The 7,983-nt window shown below is 46.9% G+C and overlaps 1 protein-coding gene across 1 annotated transcript in view; it reads right to left on the minus strand.

Moving 5' to 3' along the window:
* Positions 1–6,908, minus strand: part of LOC112071051 (thrombospondin type-1 domain-containing protein 1) — a 23,422-nt gene extending 16,514 nt beyond the window's left edge. The window contains exon 1 of the mRNA XM_024138503.2: positions 6,687–6,908. The gene's annotated coding sequence lies outside the window, so the exon portion shown is untranslated. The remainder of the gene's footprint in view (positions 1–6,686) is intronic.
* Between the last annotated feature and the right edge of the window lie 1,075 nt (positions 6,909–7,983).

A 7,983-nucleotide genomic window follows, 5' to 3' on the forward strand; every position in this document is an offset into this window, starting at 1 on the left:
TGCCGCTGCATGGAGAATCCACCGAGTACTACGTGAATAGCGTCATCATCCTGCCGCTGCATGGAGAATCCACCGAGTACTACGTGCATAGCGTCATCATCCGGCCACGTTTCAAGGAAGACATGCTATGGCAGTATTTTCAAGTCATTCTGATAGGAGACTCTCGAAACAAAACTCATCATCTTATTCTCCAGGGCTGGGCATTTGGAACAGTCTGATGGCCTGGAGATAGAAGCTGTTTTTCAGTCTCTCTGTCCCAGCTTTGATGCACCTCTACTGTGTCCGCCTTCTGGATGATAGCGGTGTGAACAGGCAGTGGCTATAGTCTCCTGTACTCATTCGTTTTGTTGACATTGAGGGAGGTTCATTTCCTGGCACCACTCCGCCAGGGCCCTCTCCTCCTCCCTATAGCCAGTCTCGTCGGTAATCAGGTCCACCACTGTTGTGTCATCAGCAAACTTGATGATTGAGTTGGGAGGCATGCGTGGCCATGCAGTCATGCGTGAACAGGGAGTACAAGAGGAGGCTGAGCACAGTGTCTGTCTGGCCGTCTGCATCTCAGTCTCACAGTAACCCTTAAAGTAATATAAAGACATTCTCTGGAACTTTGGTGACTACATAAGTGTTTTTTAAACGTCCCACTTTGGGCTGAATGTGTCATTGTGTAGTTCAGACATGAATAACCTATGAGCAGAACTACTGTTATACCTCAACCACAAAACCCATAGTTTGAAAGGTGACCGTTTTCTAGCTTGAAAGTGACCGTTTTCTGGCTTGAAAGGTGACTGTTTTCTGTGGCGTCATTTTGAGTACGGCAAGCTTGGGTCCCGTGGGCCAGCCCCCTAGCAACAGGAGTTCCAGTCCCTCGCCATTTGAGTGACAGCTAGCAAGATGCACATTGACCAGTTAGACAGTGACAGAAGACCCCGTGTTATAGTCCACATATCTGCACACAGTGATGCTATTTTCAGGGCCCCGTTAAAGGCTTTCGAGCGCTACTTCAGKACTACTGACTGAAATTATACMCAAAGTTTGAGAGTGGATCTTTAAAGTAATGGTTCTGCTGGTTGTACACACCAGTACTGGTTGGAAAGTGGAAAGTCATGACCATGTTCAGGCTGAATGTAGTAGGCCAAATCAGCAGTTATAAAACCTGTCCAACTGGTGTTGAAGCCTGGGGACCTATAGCACCCCCCCCCCAATCTCTATCTCTTATCTCCTGCTCAAATACTTTTCTACAAGTCTATGAGGTGAATCAGAGTTGACAGGTTAATTATTCTGAGGTAGCCTAAGTTATTACTAGTAACAGAGATCACGTGGCATCCATTCCAATGACGACAGCAGCAGAACATATTTCTGTTTAATTTGCTGTTATATTTCATATAATATTCATCTACAACAGCCTGGGATTGTTACTGAGGAACACTCACATCGTCTGGCCTTATTGTCTAGTAGACGAAGGAGAAAAGGCTGTTGTCTGGTATGAAACAGAGAGAGCCCAGCCAACTTTATACAACAGAGGAGGCTGGTGGAAAGGGGGCTACAGGAGGACAAGTTCGTTGTAATGGCTGGAATGGAATAAATGCAACAGAATCGACCGTGTGGCTTTCATTTGTTTGATACCGTTCCATTTATTCCATCCATTACAACGAACCCGTCCTCTTAAACCTCCTCCCACCAGCCTCCTCTGCTACACACACACACACAGGCCAACTCTGCTCACAGGCCAACTCTGCTCACAGGCCAACCCTGCTCACAGGCCAACCCTGCTCACAGGCCAACTCTGCTCACAGGCCAACTCTGCTCACAGGCCAACTCTGCTCACAGGCCAACTCTGCTCACAGGCCAACTCTGCTCACAGGCCAAACCCACAGCCAGCTCATCTCACTGTCCATGTCAACTATAACAGACACTAGACAGGCCAAACCCACAGCCAGCTCATATCACTGTCCATATCAACTATAACAGACAAATTAGGATATATATATATATAGCCTAATTAAAAAATATATATTTTAATTAGATTGATTTAACTAGGCAAGTCAGTTAAGAACAAATTCTTATTGACAATGACGGCCTACCGGGGAACGGCCTACCCCCTGTCCAAAACCGGACGATGCTGGGCCAATTGTGCGCCGCCCTATGGGACTCCCAATCAAGGCCGGATGTGATACAGCCTGGATACGAACCAGGGACTGTAGTGACGCCTCTTGCACTGAGATGCGGTGCCTTAGACCGCTGCGCCTATAGGCCACTAGGGAGCCTATAGGCTAATCACAACCTACATGAGGCATGTACAACCTTTTGTTTACCTTAAAAGGACTCAGGACTTCCCCAATGAGGCCCTTTCATCTGACTGGGGAAGCAGATAACATTTTCTCTGCATTTAGTTTGAAAGCATTTGCTAACAACCGTTAGCGCAATTGCTAACTAGCGTTGCGCAATGACTGGAAGTTTATGGGAACAGCTAGCATCGTGGACGTCACTAGGACCTGGCTTTCGGAGCTTTAGCCCCAAATAATGTTGGGTCAGCCCAGAATCTTTTGCGCTGCTGTAATGGTATAAAAGGAACAAAATGGAGTCAACTGAATGCGCCACTTAGTTCATAGAGCGCCTGAAACTCCTGAAGTCATCCAACCTAATAAAAATTAGGGATGTAGAGCTGCCTGAAACTCCTGAAGTCATCCAACCTAATAAAATTAGGAGTAGAGCTGCTGAAAACTCCTGAAGTCATCAACCTTATAAAAATCAGATGTAGAGCTGCCTGAAACTCCTGAAGTCACCCAACCTTGTAAAAATCAGAGTGTAGAGCTGCCTGAAGTCATCCACCTTGTAAAATCAGATGTAGAGCTGCCTGAAACTCCTGAAGTCACCCAACCTTGTAAAAATCCGGGGTGTCGTAACTGCCGGTGCACAGCGGAGCGATTCTGCCCACTTCTCAGAAACGGCTCGCAAGATCCCGTAATGATTAGTATTCTACATAACAAACTGAACATAATAGCATGATCAAATCAAAGTTTATTTGTCAGGCTGCTGTTCCACCCCAAAACACCATGACATTTCTTAGGACAATTGAGGACGATTGTGTTGAACTGTAGAATTTTTGTTTAACGCCATCCGCTCTATAATGTGATTAGTTCGGCCCGGTTAGCCATCRTTATTTACATCATTCTACAAGATCGAAATGCATATTCCCATGAAACTGATTGGGGGAATCACATGGTTGGCATTGCAGCACGGACGTTTCACCGGTAAAACGTGAAGAATTATATAATTCACGATTTGACAGTGATGACGGCATAATTTATAAGGTAGGTCTAACTTTTAAAAATATTAAATGTTGTTCCTTTAGCCACTGCCATTGGAATAGTCATGGAATACAGTATGTGTTTAACATAGATATCATGGAATACAGTATGTGTTACCATAATAGTCATGGAATACAGTATGTGTACCATAGTAGTCATAATCAAGTACGTGTTACCATAGATAGTCTTTTAAAATATTATTTTAACAGTAACCTCATATGGGGTTACTGACCACCATCCATTGAATTCAGAATAATAAGTGGTGATTATCTGGCCTTGGGGAGAGAGACACAGCACATGGAGGAACACACAGCCCTGCAGGAAGAACACACAGCCCTGCAGGAGGAACACACAGCCCTACAGGAAGAACACACAGCCCTACAGGAAGAACACACAGCCCTGCAGGAAGAACACACAGCCTGCAGGAAGAACACACAGCCCTGCAGGAAGAACACACAGCCCTGCAAGGAAGAACACACAGCCCTGCAGGAAGAACACACAGCCTGCAGGAAGAACACACAGCCCTGCAGGAAGAACACACAGCCCTGCAGGAAGAACACACAGCCCTCAGGAAGAACACACAGCAGGAAGAAAACACAAGCCCTGCAGGAAACACACAGCCCTACAGGAAGAACACACAGCCCTACAGGAAGAACACACAGCAGGAAGAACACACAGCCCTACAGGAAGAACACACAGCCCTACAGGAAGAACACACAGCCCTACAGAAGAACACACAGCAGGAAGAACACACAGCCTGCAGGAAGAACACACAGCCCTGCAAGGAAACACACAGCCCTGCAGGAAGAACACACAGCCCTGCAGGAGAACACACAGCCCTACAGGAAGAACACACAGCAGGAAGAACACACAGCCCTGCAGGAAGAACACACAGCCCTACAGGAAGAACACACAGCAGGAAGAACACACAGCCCTACAGGAAGAACACACAGCCCTACAGAGAAACACACAGCAGGAAGAACACACAGCAGGAAGAACACACAGCCCTGCAGGAAGAACACACAGCCCTGCAGGAAGAACACACAGCCCTACAGAAGAAACCACACAGCCCTGCAGGAAGAACACACAGCCCTGCAGGAAGAACACACAGCCCTACAGAAGACACACAGCCTACAGGAAGAAACACAGCAGGAAGAACACACAGCCCTACAGGAAGAACACCACAGCCCTACAGGAAGAACACACAGCCCTACAGGAAGAACAACACAGCCCTACAGGAAGAACACACAGCCTACAGGAAGAACACACAGCCCTGCAGGGAAGAACACACAGCCCTACAGGAAGAACACACAGCCCTGCAGGAAGAACACACAGCCCTGCCAGGAAGAACACACAGCCCTACAGGAAGAACACACAGCCCTACAGGAAGAACACACAGCCCTGCAGGAAGAACACACAGCCCTGCAGGAAGAACACACAGCCCTGCAGGAAGAACACACAGCCCTACAGGAAGAACACACAGCCCTGCAAAAGAACAACAGCCCTGCAGGAAGAACACCAGCCCTACAGAAAACACACAAGCCCTACAGGAAGAACACACAGCCCTGCAGGAAGAACACACAGCCCTGCAAGGAAGAACACCACGCCCTGCAGGAAGAACCAACAGCCTGCAGAAACACACAGCCCTACAGGAAGAACACACAGCCCTGCAGGAAAAAACACACAGCTCTGCAGGAAGAACACACAGCCTTGCAGGAAGAACACACAGCTCTGCAGGAAGAACACACAGCCCTGCAGGAGAACACACAGCCCTACAGGAAGAACACACAGCCTGCAGGAAGAACACACAGCCCTGCAGGAAGAACACACAGCCCTGCAGGAAGACACACAGCCCTACAGGAAGAACACACAGCCCTGCAGGAAGAAACAACAGCCCTGCAGAAGAACACACAAGCCCTGCAGGAAGAAACACACAGCCCTGCAGGAAGAACACACAGCCCTGCAGGCAAGAACACACAGCCCTGCAGGAAGAAGCAAAACACAGCCCTGCAGGAAGAACACCACAGCAGGAAGAACACACAGCCTGCAGGAAGAACACACAGCCTGCAGAAGAACACACAGCCTGCAGGAAGAACACACAGCCTGCAGGAAAACACACAGCCCTGCAGGAAGAACACACAGCAGAAGAAACACGAGAACACACAAGCCCTACAGGAAGAACACACAGCCCTGCAGGAGACACACACAGCCCTGCAGGAAGAAACACACAGCCCTGCAGGAAGGAAACACACAGCCCTGCAGGAAGAACACACAGCCCTGCAGGAAGAACACACAGCCCTGCAGGAAGAACACACAGCCCTGCAGGAAGAACACACAGCCCCGCAGGAAGGGCTGCAGATTAAGTTTTATACATGTGTCAAATGATATAATGACTCCTGTCTCTATAAAAACAAATGAAATCATTGAAAATACTACAGCAGCATAATTGAGCCACAGTAGAGGATCAATAGTTGATTTTTAAATCGCTGTAGATTGTGTTGTCACAGTATGAGCGCATTGTCTACAGTCAGGAATCCCGCCACTGAGCAGCACATATAAAACAGCTGATTGTTGAGCTGTCGATGTCAGCGAACAGCAGGTAGAAGGTATTTCSCAATATTTTTTAAATACAATTGCGGGAAGAATCTGTTTGAATAGGTGAGTGCCACTGGAAAGTTGGACTATACATTTCTCCTCATAATCTAGGCCAGAGATCTGTGTGTCCACTCTTTTCATTGGCCTTATACTATTGGTTGCCTTCAAGACATTGGTCGATGGTCTTATTGATCTCCGTGTGTAAATCAGAGTAGCTTGTCATTTGGATCATTTGTGTGGTATAACAAACAAAAAAATTGTAACGTCTCCAATAACTGCTGACAGCCCACAGCCCTGGCTTGCYTGCTAGTGGTTCCTATACACTTCCAGTCATTGTGCTAACACTGGTTAGCATTGGCTCGCAAAACGGTCTTCTTCCTTCATACTGGAAGCAGATAGCCTAAATAAAACTAATGGTATCCAGGAGTACATCTGACTCTGGGGGAAGTAGATAAAGAGCCGCTCCACTGCTCATTTCAACTTCTGTTGAATGTCTTTGAAATAACGTGGAAAACAACGTTGACTCAACCAGCGTGTGCCCAGTGGGTCACTGCCAAAATCCTGAACTATCCCTTTAAGCTCATAAGGACATTAGCCCACATAACATATAGCCTAATGTTTTCTCAATGTTTCCTTTAAATGAATAGAACATTTMAGAAATGTTAGTCTTTCTGTCCCTCAGGCTATAATGACCAGTCAGGCGTAATCCAAAAGGGGGGTCGGCGTACGCGTTGTAGGCTACCTGTCATTCTCAATTGACTAGGACCACATTTGCGTACTTACGTTTCCTGTAGACTCAGAAAGGCATCGATTATTCCCAACGAAACCTCCATCAAACGTCTCGACTCATCCATGGAAACGTCATTCCGTCCATTTCTGATCGTCAACCTCCACAGATGATTAATTAACGTCACCGGCCGAACAGCAGCTCGATTACAGATCAACTTCAGAGAGAGAAGAAGCAGAGCAGCGAGAGACGGAGAGACACGGCAATCCCTTTGCGCGCGTCCGTGCCGTGAGCGGACAGAGCGGAGCCAGGGTGACCGCGCGTTCCCGTGCCGCTCGTCCACTGTTACGGCCAATTATACACGGCTCATTGCAGTGATAAGAACCTATGAGGTTGTACGTGGCCATACGTYCGGTCAATCAGTTTAAATTCATCTATAGATCTCAAACAGTGCTCAAAGTTTGCGCCAAGAACAGAAGGTTTAAAAAATGAATAAAAAGACAGACTACATGACTTAAATGAAAAATGTTTWTTTTWTTTTTTTTCATATTTAATGAGGGTAATAAAAGCAATAAATATAAGGTAGGCTGTAGCTTATTGGGTTTCAAGGAAAATACTCAGCACACAGAATAATAACTTCCCCCCCTTTAGGACGTGTTGAACACTGCAGAGTAATGCAGAAGCTTAGGACTACCTGAGGCCTACCTGAGGRCTACCTGAACACTCCAGAGAAACGTTTAGGTGTTGAATCACTGACGAGCATCAGGCTATAACCTGTACCAGCGATGTCAACAGGGTTATACAACACTGACTAACAGAGATGGATAGCCCTATACGTTAACGATAAATCCCAGTGTCATCTAAGAACCTACGAGGCAGTCAGAGAGTTCAACACCACAGACAGTCACCAGTGGAAGTAGACAGGAGAGGTGTAGGACGATGGGTTGGGCCTGAGTCATGTTTAACTGTTAAATTGCAACAGGCAAGCTTTGAAACAGCTAAACATATCATTCTGGAGCCGGCCGTGGCTGTATAGGCCTAAATGTGACGATTGATGGGGGAAAACAGCTGAAATGGGGCTTGAACCATCGAGTGAGGTTAAAGGGGAACCACACTGTCTCCTGTACCTTAATGACATGATTAGTGAATAATGTCCGTTAGTGAATAATGGCCGTTAGTTAATAATGGTCGTTAGTGAATAATGGCCGTTAGTGAATAATGGCCGTTAGTGAATAATGGCCGTTAGTGAATAATGGCCGTTACACCCACCACTCCGTTATGATATGATTATATGACAGGCTGTCACAACGAGGTCACAGAGGACTCGACTAGGAGGATCACAGCTTTATACAC

Source organism: Salvelinus sp. IW2-2015, unplaced genomic scaffold (assembly GCF_002910315.2).
Source record: "Salvelinus sp. IW2-2015 unplaced genomic scaffold, ASM291031v2 Un_scaffold1501, whole genome shotgun sequence".
Classification (NCBI taxonomy): Eukaryota; Metazoa; Chordata; class Actinopteri; order Salmoniformes; family Salmonidae; genus Salvelinus; species Salvelinus sp. IW2-2015.